This window comes from Hypanus sabinus, chromosome 12 (assembly GCF_030144855.1).
Source record: "Hypanus sabinus isolate sHypSab1 chromosome 12, sHypSab1.hap1, whole genome shotgun sequence".
NCBI classification, from domain to species: domain Eukaryota; kingdom Metazoa; phylum Chordata; class Chondrichthyes; order Myliobatiformes; family Dasyatidae; genus Hypanus; species Hypanus sabinus.
Window position 1 is genome coordinate 15,737,839 of NC_082717.1, and position 18,542 is coordinate 15,756,380.

Sequence of the window (18,542 nt, forward strand, 5' to 3'; positions counted from 1 at the left end):
TTGCGGTTCAAGCTGCAGGGAGAGGCTGTGCCAGATAACATTCAATGAGTGTCATTTAGCAAATTGATGTCTGGCCAAAAATCTGTATTACATACCCCTCTGACCCCTGCTGTTTCTAATTCTGAAAAATGTTCTTAAATAGACTGCTACATACTCAAATTTACAAATGCTAAACTTGGGAGAACATTTGATTTTGATGATTCAGTTACAGAAAAAAAGTATAAAATACACTTTGTGGTCACTTTATTAGGTAAACCTGCTTGTTAATGCAAATATCTAATCAGCCAATCATGTGGCAGCAACTCAATGCCTAAAAGCATGTAGACATGGTCAAGAGGTTCAGTCGTTGTTCAGACCAAAGATCAGAATGGGGAAGAAATGTGATCTAAGACAATTTGACAGTGGAAAGATCGTTGGTCCCAGACAGGGTGTTTTGACTATTTCAGTAACTGTTGATCTCCTGGGATTTTCACACACAACAGTCTACAGGTACAGAGAATGGTGCAAAAAAAAAACAAAAAAAAATGCAGTGAGTGACAATTCTATGGGTGTAAATGCCTTGCTAAAGAGAGAGGTCAAAGGAAAATGGCCAGCTTGGTTCAAGATTACAGGAAAATGCCAGTAACTCAAATAACCATGCACTACAACAGTGGTGTGCAGAAGAGCATCTCTGAATGCACAACATGTCAACCTTGAAGTGTTGGGCTGTAGCAACAGAAGACCATGCTGAATTCCACTCCTGTGTGTAATAAGGTGGCCACTGTATATACATTTCAGTGGTGAGAATTATGGCAAATGAGATTGAATAAAGAAAACACCATAATGTAATATTTTAGAAGAAAATAAAAGAAATGAAGGCATAAGTAGTCAATGAATAATGCCAAAGTGAGGAGGTAAACCATTGAAGGCAACTGTGGAGTGATAATAAGCTTAATGCTAATCATCTCAGCTATTGTAATACAGCAGGCAACAAAATGAATAGGATGTCTTTTGCCAAATAAGTACTGAGCTTAATTGTAAACCTCCAAAAGGACCACAGCCTTGATGTAGGGTTTGGAGGCTTGTGTGCCTTGATGACCCAGAGATCTATGATGGCTGGAGTCAGGACCTTGTGCTTTGACTCTTGGTAGGGTCACCCATGCCAAACAGGTCAATGGGTAGACACCAGCCTAAGAGTAGTGCACCAGATCTCAAGGTTTAGGGGTTTAGCTCAGGGCTAACAACCCTGACTGGTCAACAAAAAAAATTGTTATCAAAACAGCAATGAAGAATCCTTTTATACGACAGAGATGGAGGCCCTTCACTGCTGCCCTAAACACCAGCGGCATAATGGGCAGGTGCTTAATTGTAAAGCTGCCTTGTTAAAGTAACTTTGTGCTTAGGTATTGTAGAAACTAATCACTGGTAACAGACTGTAAGGCACATACATATTTTAGAAGGGGGAAAGCAGGGTGTTGTACAGTATGTGCATGTTTTTATCTGAAGTTCAGAAACAGAGGGGAAATGGTGATACACAGATCAGTAAATGTTGCACTAGTGCTAGACCATGTTATTAAAAATATTAACAGAATCCTTGATTTTGTATCTGAAAGCATAAATGTGTCCAGTACATTGAAACATACAGTGAAATGCATCATTATGCTTCAATGATTAACACAGTCTGAGAATTGTGCTGGGGCAGCTGACAAGTATCATCACACTCCTGGTGCCAAAAATAACACACCTGCAACTCCGTAACTCTAACTCGTACATCTTTGAAATTTGGGATGAAACTGGAGTATCTGATGGAAACCCTCATAGTTACAAACTCCTTCGAGGGAGTGGCAGGAACAAACCCAGATTGGCGACAACTGGCCCTGTAAAGCAATGACGTCAACTGTTGCACTACATACCACCCAGTTGGGATGTGTGGATAAGGCAAGAAAATGGAGTTTGAAACAACAGATCAGCTGTGTTGAATGTGTGAATGAATTGTTGATGGGCTGAATGGTCTAATTCTGTCCCCATATCCTTTATTCTTATGCATGGGCCAAGGGGCGATGTCACTGGACTTACGAACTAGAGGCCTACTCTGTTGAAAAATGCAGTTTCAAATGTGACTGTGACACTTTGAAGAAATTAATTCTTTTAGGTATAAGAACAGAATCAGTCAGAATCAGCCCTAATATTATTGGCATATACCATGACATTTGTTGTTTTCAAGCAGCAGTACAGAATTATATTATATAGGGCAAAAAGAGAACAAAGAAAATCAATGAAATATAAAAATAAAAAAAACTACTTAAATCTGACTGATTCATTAATATCCTTTTAAGGCATGTATCGTTCATTCAGTAACACTTAAAGGCTAGAAAACTGAATTCCTCTCATTGTATGTCCTACATTCAAACTCAGGTCACATCTCTCAACTTCCCACTTAAGGAAGCCTACCAAGATTAACTGAATGGAATGCATAGCAAATGCGAATGTTGCCTACATTCTGACAATGTCCGCATTCCAAGAATAAACAAAGAATGTAAAAAAAATCTGAATTTTACTGAACCATCACGGCAGATGAAACATTTCATGGCACATGAGAAGATAGAGATCAGAGGCCAAGGAATTTTAGTGTCCATAAGTTCCAGCGCTCTCAAGTGGATATCTGCAGTTTTGAAAAATGCAGTCCTGAAGAAAGTTCTCAGCCCTAAATATCAACTGTTTACTCTACTACAGATGCTGCCTGACCTGCTGAGCTCTTCCAGCACTTCGTGTGTGTTACTTTGGAAAACTGCAAATTTACTATACAATACTATACTTTATATTTACTATAAATATACTATACTTTCAACAGCGGAGATATGGTGAAATTGATAATGATATTTTACATCCCCTGTCAAATGAAATTAAAAACTCAAGAACTCTAGTTGAAGGATTGTGGTCTATATATTGCACTACTTCAAAATAGGTACTGGGAAGTCAATTGGGTAATGCGAGTAAATATTGTTTACGCCATGCAAGTCAAAGATTCAAAGTACATTTATTATCAAAGTTTGTATACGGTATACAACCTGGAAATTCATCTTCCCCACAGACAGTCATAAAACAGAAAACTGTGAAACCAACCTGTTCAAAGAAAAACCTCAATCATCAAGCCCCAGCAAAGAAAGAGTGATTCAAAAATTGCCTAAAAGTAGTAACAAAAAAGAGTGACCAAAATTAGAACTAGAATTAGAAATTAGAACAAAATTAGAACAGGAGACAGAAGATCCCACTCAGTGTTTTAGGACCAGCTTCTTCCCCTCTGCCATCAGATTTCTGAATGATCCATGAGCGCTACCTCGCTACTCCTCTTTTGCACTGTTTATTGTAACTGATAGTAATTTATTATGCCTGCACAGTAGTGCTGCCACAAAATAACAAATTTCACCACTATTGTCAGTGACATTAAACCTGATTATGATTCAATGTCTGGCACTGTGAGGAATCTTAAATATGTGAAAACTTTGGTTTTTATATCTCCGGAATCAGTCAGTTCATGAACACAAAATGAAGTTTGATTGAGGAAATGTTTCCAGGAGCGAGAATGGAACAATCTGCAACTAAATTGGTGCCCTGGAGTGGATAAGCCAGATGAGAGTTATAGTGAGGTACTAATATTTGTTTCATTGTAAACTTAGCTTGTGCACCTATGGGAATGAAAATGGGACTGTGGCCAGTGAAGTAGTAGATGAGCGGTACTTGATAGAGGTGCACAAGATGGGCCAAAGCCAGAGCTGTGTGTTGCGTAAACATTTGTAGTGATGTAGGAATTGGTGGGTCGAGAACAACATCTTGGTGCAGAGGAGTGGGAAAGGGGGAGTTCAGTGCACTGCAGAAGGATCAAAGATAATTTCAGTGGTATTTTGAAGAAGTTAAGGATGAATGGATTTATCTTACAGAGGTTCTGAGAAGGCCCAGCAGTTCTAGGGGTAGCCAGCAATGGTGTTAAATTCCCCATCTGGTTATGCTCCACAAATAGCATTAGAAAGTGAAACACAAGAGATTCAGCAGATGCTGGAAATCCTGATGAAGGGTCTTGGCCTGAAACAGTGACTCCTCATTCCTCTCCATAGATGCTGCCTGACCTGTTGAGTTCCTCCAGCATTTTGTGTGTCACATAAGATAGGGAAATTATGTTGGGCTGTGAAGAATACTTCTGCCTGGAAGTCAACAGTCAAATTCCTGGAGTGACTTGAAGTGACCTGTTGTATTTCACTGCAGAAAATATAGCATTTCAATTGCATCATGGTGATATAAATGAGTATTATGCAATTGAATTTCTAAGCACTCATTCATATGTCAAAGTTCATATCAATTAGCAGTATAATTGGATATCGAACATGTGTATTTGAATATGGGCCCTGTACTGTGAGAGATGGTGCAGCGGTGATTTACCAGGATGATGCCTGGGTTAGAGAGCATGCCTTATGAGGATAGGTTGAGTGAACTAGGGCTTTTCTCTTTGGATCAAAGGAGGATGAGAGGTGACTTGATATAGGTTTACAAGATGAGCTGAGGCATAAATCGAGTGGATAGCCAGGGACTTTTTGGAAACGGCTAATGTAAGAGGGCATAATTTTAAGATGAATGGAGGAAAGTATAAGGAGGATGTCAGGGGTAAGAGGTGAGTGCATGGAACACCCTGCCAGGGATAGTTGTAGAGGCAGATACATTCAGGGTATTTAAGAAACTCTTGGATAGGCACATGGATGATCGAAATATGGAGGGCTATGAGGGAGAGAAGGATTGGATTGGTCTTAGAGTAGTTAAAAGGTCAGTACAACACTGTAGACTGAAAGGTCTGTACTGCACTGTATGTTCTGTGTTCAATGTTCTAAATATCCATCCCTCATACCTCTTTTTATTTTCTGAAGTCAAATATTCTATCTGAGAAATATTTACCTGTAAAGCAGTAAAATCCCTTTATCTTATTTAAACCACAGGATCAAAAAGAATAAAAGAAAATGTAGCAAATGGGTCTGAATGGTGCTGGTAATTTGAGTATTTATTGTCCATTCCTCATTGATCAAGGTTGCTGTTTAAAGTCATTTGGTCACATACAGGCAAGAGGTAAGTAAGGCAGGTTTCCTGCCTTGAATAACATGTGAGCAGGATGAGTTTTTATAACAACCCACTAGCTTTGTACTCATCACTTCTGAGACTGACTTTGCAGAACAAAATTTCAGTAGTTGAATTTGAATTTCCCAGCTTCCATGATGGGATTCAAACCTTTGACATTGGCTGAAAAATTCTGGCTGCTAGTCCAGTAACTTAACAACTACACCACCACTTCTCTTTGAAAGGCTGATTAACTAGAGAGTTTGTTATCCAATCAATAATACTGCCAAATTAACTCTGACCTATTTTCTACTGTGTGGCACAATGTTATAATTTTCTCAGAAACACAGTTGCTGGGAATCATTGAGTATTTTTTAATTTTTATTTTTATTTAGAGATACAGCAAGGTACCAGGTCCTTCCAGGCCAACAATCCCACACTGCCCAATTATATCAACGTGACCAATTAACCCACTAACCTGTATGTCTTTAGAATATGAGAAGAAACAAGATCACCTGGAGAAAACATATGTAGTCACAGGGAGATCATACAAACTCCTTACAGATAGTGGTGGAATTGAACCTGGCTCATTGGTGCTGTATTAGTGTTATGCTAACCATTACCATGCTGCCCAATAACTAAGTGTTAAATACTTAAGTGTTTTTTAAAAAATAGTTGCCAAATTGGTTCCAGGTCCCCAGAATATGCTGCCTTTGTAAGGATTGCTGTCTGGACTCAGACATTGATCTATAATATTGTACAAAATTCTGCAAAGGTAAATTCAAGTTCAAGTTCATCACCATTCAACCATATACATGTATACAGCTAAACAAAACAAAGTTCCTCAGGAACAAGGTACAAAACACAGTACAGACATCACATACAACATATAAAATAATATTAACGGATAAAAAAGTATTCTGGAGATGTAGCAACATCATGATCATTCTGTGCCATGCTATATGATGTGGGTGATGATGGTCTTCCAACTGCCTTTAATCTGAGAAATTCTAATAAGCTCTTCAAAGCTTTTGCCTGTCCATCCCTTGATGTAACATGAACGTCATGCACTGTCAAATGACACTTTTTCTTCTATCAATTCTTCCCATCACTGCAAGATGTTCAAGCTTCTCTTTCCTCAGTACGTGTCCTAGAAATTTCAGCCGCCATTTCCTGATTGATGAAATCAACTTTCTTCTTGTTTCGGCTTTTCACAACACTTCCTCATTTGTTCTGTGATATTTTTATCATTCGTCTCAGAAACCGCATTTCTGCAGCTTTGAGTCTTCCCTCATTTTGCTTTGATATTGTCCAACATTCGTTTCCATACGTTAGTGTGGAATGAATGTAACACTGCAACATTCTGAGTTTCATTCCCATAGGTTCTTTAATATCTTGCTCAAGCACTTGAACGTGCATTTAGCAATCCCGGTCCTTCTAATTTCAACATCAGCCTGTCTGGCAGATGTTATCATGCAAGTTGATGAAAATTGCATATATGACATATAGTTAAATATACAACACTATTACTGTTACTGGCACTGTCATAAATAATGTCTACTAGGCAGTAACAGAGTGATAACACCCAGTACGCTTTAATTTGCACAAAAAACGACCTCTAATTGGCGCAGCCCACTCGTGTGGATGCAAGATTTCTCGAAGAATGTGAGACCTGCTTCAAGGGAACTTGGGAGACCAGATCCAAAACCATTGTCTCCACACTTGAAGCCACCTACAAGTAGGTCCCTCTTAAATTGTGTATGCAGTATACACTTCATTCCAGCAGTTCTACCACCCCATATCCCCAGTGGGGTAGGGGGACATGCACACATGCCTACAGTGAAGATACAACAGACTAGTGGAAATGTGGAATTTAAATTCAGATAATGATCTGGAATTTTTTTCACCTAGAGCGTGATTGGAATCTGGAACGTATTTCCTAAGTGGGCGGTGAAAGTAGATATTCTCACTTTTAAGTATCTAGACAAGCACAAGAATTGCCAAGGCATAGAAGGCGGCAGATCAAAGGCTGAGAAATGAGATTATTGTAGATAAGTATGTGAGAGTCGGCCTGAACATGGGGGGCCAATGCTCCTGCAAAGAAAGAATAAAACTGACAGACAATCTGCCACCAGCCTGGGAAGCAAATTCTGTTGTGGCAGATTAATCTTGTGAAGTCTTCTGCATAAATATCTGAGCACCATTGTCTAAATTAGGAGAGCTCACCTATAGAATAGTCAAGCATAGGCAACATAGTAGCCCTCACAAAATCTCAAGTTATTAACTCTTCCATCACAATGGCTGGCAAAGTTCTGTTTCCTGCAGGAATGATTCACCAAAGGGAATGGTCTAATGATGTACAAATGAGGAGAAGTAGCCCCTGGGGCCTGTTACTGTGCTGTATTTCTAAAATAAAAAAACAACACTGACATCTACCTAACAATGTGGAAAACCATCTAGATGGCTCCTATTCACAAAAAAAGCAGGATAAATCCAACCCAGTTAGTTTAATTCCATTTTTAATCTCAATAATCAGCATTACATTGTGAACAGTTCTATCAAATGGCATTTGTTCATCGATAAACTGCTCTCAGGTGACCAGTTTAGTTTTTGCCATGATTACTAATGCCTTGATCCCAACATGGGCTGAAGAATTGAATTCCAGCGATGTGGCGAAAGGATATTGGGCAGCTCAGGTAAAAGTGAAGTCCAAGTCAGTGGTCATTGAAGGGAAAACAATCCACAACATTGTAGTTATACTTCTCAGAAAAGAGATAATTGTGGTTTCTGAAGGCCAGTATTGTTGCGGGCGTTGATCAGGATAGTGTCCTAAGCCCAGCCATGCTCAACTGCTTCATCAATGACTTCCCTTCCTCATAACATTAAAAGTGGGATATCTTGCTGATGACTACACCATATTTAATTCCATTACAATATCATACCATCACTACAGTAGTGTAACAGTTAGCATAATGCTTTACAGTGCCAGCAGTAAGATTGGGGTTCAATTCCTGCCACTGTCTGTAAGGAGTTTGTGCTTTCTCCCTGTCACTGTGTAGGTTTCCTCCAGGCACTCCAGTTTCCTCCCACAGGCCAAAAACTTACAAGTTAGGGTTAGTAAGTTGAGGGCATGCTATTTTGGCACTGGAGCACAGGGAGACTTGCAGCTGCCCCCAGCATATCTCGAATGTGCTTGTTGTTGATATAAACATTGCATTTCCTGTATGTTTTGATGTTTCAAAGAACATGTGACAAATAAAGCTAATCTTCCTTTCTATTTAATTCCTCTCCCAATGAAGCAGTCCATGTCCCCATGCAGCAAGGCTCAGGCAACATTCAGGCATGGGCTGATCAAGCAGAATATAACACTTGAGTTACAAAAACGCCAAGCAATGACCACTTCTATCAGAACTGGGTCGAGCAAACCACATCTGATATTACTGTCTCCAGTTCACCATTAACAATACCCTGTCACATGGTTTCAAGGCTAGGGTACCTATGGAGAGTGACTAATCTCCTGGGACTCCAAAGGCCTTTCCACTATTTATAAGGCAGAAATCAGGAGTATGATGAAATAGTCTCCACTTACCTGATGCAGTTCTTACAACACTGGAGAGGCTGAACACCATGTAGGACAAAGCAGTCTTCTTGATTGGTAGTGCATTCATCACCCTAAAGATGCATTCCTTCAGCAGCCAGTGAAATATGATGGTTGTATGTTCCATCTACAAAAAGTGCTGTAGTGACTTACTAGGCACACCAACAATATCTCCCAAATCTGTGACAGCTAACACTAAGAGGGACAAGAGCTTGGGTGCATGGGACTCCACTATCAGCATTTACACCTCCAAAAGTCCACACACTATCTTTGAAAATGTGAAGAACTGCAGATACAGGAAATCTGGAAGAAAAACAGCAAATTCTAGACATAGCCAGCAGGACAGACTAGATCTGTCAGAAGAGATTCAGAATCAGATTTTTCAGGTCAAAATATTTTATCAGAACTGCAAAGGAGACAAAAGAAACTTGCAAACCTGCAGGGAAGGTAGGAGAGGATATCCCCGATGGGTTAAAAATCAGCAGGACAATGAGGATGAATTATATCCAGACAATGAGGGTTATCCAGTTGATAAGTGAATTAGAGCATTTACTGGGTCAGAACATAGACAAAATAAACTGACAAAAGAACATGAGAGATATGAAATGCAACATCTTTCTTATTTGGAAATACGGTATAGCAGTATTTCTTCATTGCCATTGGATCCTGGGACTTTCCTCTCAGATTAGACATTGACTTTGTGGGAGAAGCAAGATAGTGGTTATAGATGGTTGCCTATCTGACTGGAGGATTGTGACTAATGGTGTGCCACAGGGATCGGTGCGGGTCCATTGTCATTTTTTATCTATATCAATTATCTGGATAATGATGTAGTTAACTGGATCAGCAAATTTAGTGGACAGTGAAGATTATCATGACTATCACGGCGAGATCTGGACCAGCTGGAAAAATGGGCTGAAAAATGGCAGATGGCATTTAATGCAGACAAGTTGCACTTCGGTAGGACCAACCAGTCTTGCACAGTGAATGATAGGGCACAGAGGAGTGTGGTTGAACAAAGGGATTTGGGAATACAGGTCGATAATTCATTGAAAGTGGCAACACAGGTAGATAGGGTTGTAAAGAAAACTTTTGGCCCATTGGCTTTCATAAATCAAAGTACTGAGTACAGGAGATAAGACATTATGTTGAAGTTGTATGAGACTTTGGTGGGGCCTAACTTGGAGTACAATGTGCCGTTTTAGTCACCTACCTACAGGAAAGATGTAAGTATGATTGAATGAGTACAGAGAAAATTTACAAGGATGTTGCTGGGATTGGAGGACCTGAGTTATAAGGAAAGATTGAATAGGTTAGGACTTTACTCCATGGAATGCAGAAGACTGAAGGGAGATTTGATAGAGGTATACTAAATTATGAAGGGTATAGATAGAGTAAATGCAAACAGGCTTTTCCCACTGAGGTTGAGTGGGACTACAAGCAGAGGTCATGAGTTAAGAGTGAAAGATGAAAAGTTTAAGGGGAACTTGAGGGGAGATTTCTTCACTTCGATAGCCGTGAGTGTGTGGAAAGAGCTGGTAGCACAAGTGGTGCACGCAAGCTCGATTTCAACATTTAACAGAAGTTTGTATAGGTACATGAATGGTAGGGGTATGGAGGTCTATGGTCCTGGTGCAGGTCAATGGTAGTAGGCAGTTTAAATGTTTCTGTATGAACCAGATGAGCTGAAGAGCTTGTTTCTGAGCTGTACTTTTCAATGACTCTATGAATCTATTCCTTCTTCTTCATCCATTTGCCTTTTCCACCTAACATTTCCCAGCTTCTCACTTCATAACCCTCTCCCCCACCCATCCATCTTCCCCCTCACCTGGCTTTCACCTTTCACCTCCCAGCTTATACTCTTCCCAACATCTTATTCAGACTTTCTCCCTTTCCTTTCTTGACCTGATAAAGGGTCTTGGCCTGAAACATTGACTGTTGTAACACTCCATCGATGCTGCCCAACCTGCTAAATTTCTCCAGCATTTTGTATGTGTTACTCTGGATTTCCAGCATCTGCAGAATCTCCAGTGCATTCTTTCCCCCAAGTCATATTTTGGAAGTACCTTTATGGGATGGGTTGCAGCAGTTCAAGGTGGCCAACACCAACTTCTCTAGAGGAATTAGGGAAGGACTTGTCAGTGACACCCTGATTCTGAAAAATGAACCATGAAGAGTTTAGTGTGTTTCTTGTGACATGGAGCAATTTATAAGCCATTAAGCCATTGCACTATGAAGATTTCTTTATGTATTGTTTAACACATTTTGCTATGTCTCTAAAATCCCCTGAACATTTTGAAAATCTCAGAATGATAGTGACTGGATTTCTTAAATAAAGAAAAAAAATTTGATTGCATCATAATGCTAAGATTGATGCCAATATACTTTCAGTTTCTTTGTGGTTGGTTTTATTACAAACGTTTGCAGAAAAATAAGAAAAAAATGCCAATAGAATGAAAAATCAGTAAAATTAGATGTCCTTTTGACTATTCTTATTTCTATCTTGTGTAATTTTCCAAAGTAGAAGCATAATTGCTGTCTCAAATGCACTTGTTTTATTCGAGATTGAGTATAATCTGCCACTTTACAGTTGGCTACCCTTTGGCAAAAAATCTATGGACAATTCTGGGTTTTATAACATAGCTACGTTTTTTCCTTGGAAGTGTAGTTTTCCCATCAGGCAGTCTAAACTGTTTTGGCTGAAGATGTTTGGCTAGTAATTGGAAATATCAAGTAAACTTGGCCCAGATTGCAGGGTCATGGCTATCACAAGAATATGACTAATGTGCTTTTGAGTAGTTTTGTAGTTTCAAAAATATTCAATACTGAAAAATGTATTATCTGCAAGGATTGCAGTAATAAAATGAATCAATTCTTTTTAGACTGGATGAGCAGTCCACCAGGACTTTGAGCCATGCATGTGTTAGATTTGAACAGTTAGGAACTTGGCCATGTGTCAGAAAACTCCTCCTGTTATGAGGCAGTCCTTCAGAATGGAGGATGATTCACTTAACCTATGGGTTTAGAGATGGCTGAAGTGGCCAATGTGGTTGTCTCAGGTGGTCCGGAAGATTGCAGTAGACCCACGTCCTTGCTTAGGGAGGAGTTGAATCTAGCCATGACCAACCTCTCAAAGAATTTCGTCATAGTAGGTGTGAGTGCCACTGGTCAATAGTCGTTGAGCAAGCTCTCCGTGCTCTTCTTGGGCACTGGTATAATTATCACTCTTTTGAAGCAGTTGGGTATCTTCAACTGCAGTGAGTGATAGAAGGTGTCCTTGAACCCCACTCACACCCCAGCTGCTAGTTGGTTGACACAGGTTTTCAGAGCCCTACCAAGCACACTATCAGGGCCTGACACCTTGCGAGGGTTCACCCTCTTGAAAGATGTTCTGATGTTGGCCTCTGAGACGGAGGTCACCAGATGCTGCAGGGATTTGCACAGGTGTAGTTTTATTCTCCCTTTCAAATCAACATTTATTTTCTTTCAATGTCTCTGTTGCCTGTCTGGTTTTGGGACCTAGGCTGGTGGATACAGTAGAGTAGAAAAGGCAGTAGTCAGTCCAACAGTCATGACATAAACAGCCTTTTGGTCTCTCATTCAGATGATGATGTTGTAACAGGTGCAATGTTTGGCTTAGGGTGTTGCCATGAGGTCTTGTGCTTGTCTGATGCGATACTGAGTGTCAGTTATGACAAGCCTCTTGTCAGGAGGGGGATTTAATCTCTGTTTTCTTCCTTACCAATCATCCTTTGCTGGAGGATTGTGTCTTTTCTGACTCTGATGTTGAAGTAGCTCAATTTGTCTCCTTTTGGGACATGAGCCAAGCTTTTGTTTCAAGGTCAGACAAGAAGTCTTCCAAACTTATAGCTTGAAGCTTGGGCATACATAAGAACATAAGAGATAGGAGCAGGAGTAGGCCAATCGGCACCTCAAGCCTGCTCCGCCATTCAACAAGATCATGGCTGATCCAATCTTAACTCTAGTTTTCACCGATTCCCACAAGGCAACAGTGCCAACCAACAGGGCACCATGCCGCCCATTTTATTTTATTATTCATCTTGCCCAAACCCATGTGATCACCCGGGGGGGGAAAAAAACGATTTGCCAATTGAGGAGAAAAAATCTGGAAAATTCCTCTCCAGGCTATCGAAAACTGGTCCAGGAGATCACATGGCTGATCTAAACCTAGCCTCATGTCCACTTACCTGCTCGCTCACCGTATCCCCTAATGCCATTTTTATCCAGGAAAATGTCTATCTCTGTTTTGAATTTATTGAGTTTAGTAGCTTCCACAGCTCTCTGGGGCAATAAATTCCACAGCCCCACTACCCTCTGAGTGAAGAAATTTCTCCTCATCTCAGTCCTGGAACGGCATCCCCTTATTTTAAGATTATGCCCCCTAGTCCTAGTTTCACCCATCATTGGGAACATTCTCCCCACAGCCACCCGATCAAGCCCCTTCACAATCTTATATATAGTGATTATGTGTTGGAGTTAGCCTGAGCATCATGAAGTATTTGTTTGTCCTACAGGGGCAATGCTGAGATACCAGAATAGCTCTAGATTAAAGGGCTTAGAGCAGATGGCTGCCATTATAGAATGCCTAACTTCTGTCTTGCTGGTGTTCAGATTCAGATTTATTATTTATCACGTATTACAATGAAATGCATTGTTTGTGTTAACAACCAGCACAACCTAAGGATGTGCTGGGGCAGTCCACAAGTGGCATCACATACTTTGGTGCCAACATAGCATGCCCACAATGCTTGGTGGAACACCACAGAACATTAACAACAAAACAACACCAGCAAAACAAGCGTCTTTCCTCCTCCCAACTCCCCACAAGCCAACACAGACTGTCATCTAATCCCAGGAGAGCCATCTTGGCTTCTAGTGGATCTATGAACAATGGCCTCCAACTTCCCCAATGGACATCAGCGTTATAGACCCAGGTCTTCGAAGTCCAGCACTAGCCGATACTATTACCCCGAACTCTAGGCTCGTTGACTTGCACGGGTGGGTGGGGTGGTGGTTACTGGATCTGGGACCACCTACTCACACAGACATTTGATCAAGAGACCCACTGACCTAAGGAAATTAGCTGACCTGGTGGGCCACTAGTCCTTATCCTCATTTTGGACCAGGCCACAGCGTCTGATACCCATAGATGTCCTTCGTCACCCATCTATGTCACTGGCCTTTGAGTGCAGTGGGTAGGCTGAGACTCCGGATGTCCTTCATCACCCATCCATGTCACTGGCCTTTGAGCGCAAAGGGTGGGCCTGGACTCTGGATGTCCACTGTCACACATCCACATCGCTGACTTTCAAGAATGTTGCACAGACCAGAGGTCTAGACTCTGGCCTGACCTCTAACTCTTCCACATCCCTGTCCATAAATCTTAATCTGATCTCTAACTGCCCCACATCCCTGATCCCGAACCCTTACCTGACCCCTAACTCCCTTCTCTGTCCATAAAGTCACCCCTAAGAACTAAAAAAACCCAAGTTTGAGCCAAGATCTCAACAAAGTCTGCAGTTTAACACCAGCTTGGCTCTATACCACAAATGTTTTTCAGTGACAGATCTAATGGAGTTTTGGATACTCAGGATGTTGTTCTGAATGGGCAGGGGAGCTGATGAACTGATGGTGAATCAGTCTTGGCGGTGCCTTTTGAAAGTCATTGAGATGTGCTCATAAGTTTAGCACTAATGTGGTATGAATAATACCTGTGATTCATCGGCAGTGGAGTTCACTAGTGTAGGCTGTTTTATCAGAGGAGTTATGAATAGAATTAACACAGTGCAGTCATCAGATAACAGCTCATGCCTAATCTTATAAAGGGAGAAAAGTAAACGTTAATTTTATGACCAAGATAACTTCTTGAACAATGTCCTAAATTACAATAATTAGACTCCAGGACCACCTTTTTTGGCATCAAGCATGACTGTAGCCATGTATGGTTTTTATCTCGGACAATGTCAGATTCCTGATTTGAGTTCTAGCAAATACTTTCAGGCATAGTTTTCCTTGTCAATGATTCTCCTTTGAAAGATTTCCTGATTTTTATTGTTGGAAGCTGTCTCTTACTTTCTGTTTCCCTTTCACCTTCTCTATGCTGGGATATGTTTCAGTTGTTAAGAACGTTGCATTAATTGTTTTATTGGAAAATATCATTATTTAAAGATGTCTTTTGGCAAATTATTACTACAACTGTAATTGGAATTCCAAATATAATTGGTTTATTATTGTCACATGGACAGAGATACAATGAAAAGCTTGTTTTGCATACTGTTCATACAGATCAATTCATTACACAGTACATTGAGTTAGAACAAGGCAAAACAATAACAATGTTTATTTAGAATCTCCTACCAAAAGAATCTCATTCTGTTTTGTACTGGTTGATTTATTTTTCCTCTCCTGCATTCAGCTTTCTGATAGAGGTCTAAGGAACTTTAATGAACTTGTTCAATTTGAGAATTTCCTGATAGTGGCAACATAGGATGGGCAAGAAAACAAATGGCCTTCATAAGTCAAGGCTTAAGTTCTTCAGCCAAAGGCTCGTGAATTGAATGAATTTTTTGCCACAGAGGACAGCCCTTCATCTCTCGTCTAATGGTTCCCATTGACAATTTCCTTACTTATCAGATTCCAGCATGAATAGCCTTTGTGTTTGTTCTTAATAAACCAACTGTCTCCCCCTTCACTGCCTTCTCTCCACACTTGCTTCCATCTTCCCTCTCTAATTTAGTTCTGATGCAGAGTTTTGACCCAAAATATCAACAGTTTCTTTTCCCCAAAGATCTGCATGATCTGTTGAGTTCCTTCAGCTGTCCATTTCTTTTTGCTCTGGATTTCAGCATCTCTTGTGTCCGTGTAGATTATTACTAGATTGTTTTGATGGGTTCTACAAACACATGTTCAGATTGACTACTGTCCAATGCTGTTTTTCTTTAGATTATAGGAAATGAAGATTCCATCCTGAAGAAGCGTCTCGGCCCAAAACATCGACTGTTTATTCATTTCCATGGATGCTGCCTGACCTGCTGCATTCCTCCAGCATTTTGTGTGTGTTGCTAAGGAATGAAGATTGTCTGATATATATTTTTAATTTCCAGTAATTTCTTCCCCCCCTCCTTCTCTCTTCTTCCATTCCACATTTTGTTCTCCTCTTACTTCTTCTCTTTTCTTTACCTGTAGTGTCTACCTCTGGAGCCCCTCCTCCTTCCCTTTCTCCCATGCTCTACTCCCCTCTCCTGTCAGATTCTTTCTTCTTCAGCCCTTTACCTCTTCCACCTATCATCTCCCAATTTCTCACTTTAACCCCCCCCTCCCTCTCCCACCTACTTTCCCCCTCACATATCTTCTTCTAGCACTTCCCAGCTTGAACTCCTTCCCCTTGCCCACCTTCTAATTCTGGCTTCTTTCCTCTTCCATTCCAGTCCTGAATAAAAGTCTCATCCTGAAATGTCATCTGTTTATTCCTTTCCACAGATGCTGCCTGATCAGCTGAGGTGTTCCAGCATTTTGTCTGTGTGTTACTCTGGATTTCCAGCATCTGCAGAATGAATTGTGTTGTTGATAGATAGCATCTGGAGAAGGCAGATGTACTGCACAGACACATGAGATTCTGCAGATGCTGGAAATCTTGAAGAACATGCACAAAGGCCTGGAGGAACTTAGCAGATCAGGCAGCATCTATGGAGATGAAAACACAGTCACATTTTGGGTTATGATCCTTCATCCTATACACAGTATAGGAAAGCCTGGAAATGCTTGGGTTGGTAGCTGCTGAAATCTACAGTATTTGAAATATATTAATAGCTTTTCAATTAAATCCACTCATTCTCTCAGGCATCTTAGTTTCCCATTTAATAGCTATGTTTGTGCATTCTGTGCATACAAATGCCATTTTTTCTTTAGTTTCCACACTGTGAGAACTGATGCTCAATATGCTACTGCTTTGGAATTTCTTTGCAGAAATATACAACTACTGTATGTATCAAACTAGAAGACACAAAGGCCAGTCACTCTAAAACTGTCAGTGCTACAGACAGGTCAAAAAGTCTCTGATAGTTATATAACAATAATTTTGTTTATATAGCAACTTTAAACTAGTACAATATCCAAAGACCCTACACAGGAACCTATTCAGTCACCATAGGGAAAAAAAGGATCACGTGACTCCAGAGCTCAGTGCAATAAAATCAGGAGCTTAAGGAGGATGTGGAAGCTCTAGGGAGGGTGCAGAGGAGATTTGCCAGGATGCTAGAGGACCTGTCTTATAAAGATAGGTTGAGTGAGCTAGGTCTTTTCTCTTTGGAGTGAAGGAGGATGAGAGGTGACCTGATAAGGGGGTTTAATATATAGTATTTCTGTTTTTGCATGTTTAAAAAATGTATTCAATATATGTATACTGTAATTGATTCACTTATTTATTATTATTATTTTTTTAATTTTATTTTTTTTCTTTCTGCTAGATTATGTATTGCATTGAACTGCTGCTGCTAAGTTAACAAATTTCACGTCACATGCCGGTGATAATAAACCTGATTCTGATTCTAATAAAAGGCAAAGCCTTTTTGTGGAGTGGTGAGCCAGAGACTTTTTTCCCCAGAGCAGAATGGCCAATTACAATGGGGAATAATTCTAAGATGATTGGAAGTAATTATAATGGGATGTCAAGTTCTTTACATAGAGTGGTGGGTGTGTGGAATGCCCTGCTGGGGTGGTGGGAGAGGCAGATACATTTGGCGACATTTAAGAAGCTCTTAGATAGGCACATGGATGAAAGAAAAGTGGAGGGCTACGTAAGAGGGAAGGGTTAGATTGATCTTAGAGTAGGTTACAAGGCTGGCCAAAGTGCCTGTATTGTGCTGTAATGTTCAAAATTCTAAGTTATCCAGCTCTTGAACAATCTACTGTATACAAGATGCTGGAGGAACTTAGCAAGTCAGGCAGTATCTATGGAGGGGAATGACCACTTGATGATTCATGCGGAGTCCTTCATCAACTCACTATTCCCCTCTATATCTGCTACCTGAGTTGCTCGGTTCCTCCAGCATTTTCTATGTGTTGCTCTAGATTTCCAGCATCTTCAGGATCTCTTGTGTTTATGATCCTGTACTTCGGCTGTTCTTTCAATCAGTTACTTCGCAGCTGATCTATATTTCAACACCATTGACATGCATTTTTTTAAAAAATATTCTCTGATCAGCTTTCCTTATAAAAAGCTATTGAGTTTATTTTTGAACATTTAAATTGACCCAGCATCCACAGGCCACTTTGCTGAACCAAGAAGATATTGATTGAGGATTTAATTCCAGGATTTATTCAGTGTAAGGGCAGGTGTCTTGCACAGCACTTTTAAACTACAATCATTTTGGAGAATGTTGATGTTTCTTGCTCATATTTTCTGAAGAAACTTGCACATTTGTATCTTTTGTTTTGAAAGAATAGAACGATCTTTTGCTGGAAGGGCTTCAGAGGAAACAAAAAAACTGGACTATACTGCCTGGGTCATAGAGACAGATACATAAGGGGCTTTTAAGAGATGTTTAGGTAGCCACACGAATGTGAGAGAAATGGAAGGATATACACATTGTGTCGGTAGAAGGGATTAGTTTAGTTGACCATTTCTTTACTAATTTAATTGTTTCAGTGCAACATTGTGGGCCCAAGGGTTTGTTCCTGTGCTGTATTGTTCTATGTTGTGACTATCTGTAATGTTTGCTGTCTTGAAAATAGATTCAACATAAAAGATCTCAGGAGTAAGTATCTATTTTCTGCTTTTAACTTTCAAGGAAATAAACAATTAATTCTAACTTTTTAATTTAAACAATTTTGCCAGTACTACTCTCAC

General features: G+C 40.2%; 1 protein-coding gene across 1 annotated transcript in view; it reads right to left on the minus strand.

Annotated features, from left to right (window-relative positions):
* The window catches only part of zbtb18 (zinc finger and BTB domain containing 18), a 65,699-nt gene extending 57,025 nt beyond the window's left edge, over window positions 1–8,674 (minus strand). Inside the window, exon 1 of the mRNA XM_059985592.1 lies at window positions 8,666–8,674. The gene's annotated coding sequence lies outside the window, so the exon portion shown is untranslated. The remainder of the gene's footprint in view (window positions 1–8,665) is intronic.
* Window positions 8,675–18,542: the final 9,868 nt, after the last annotated feature.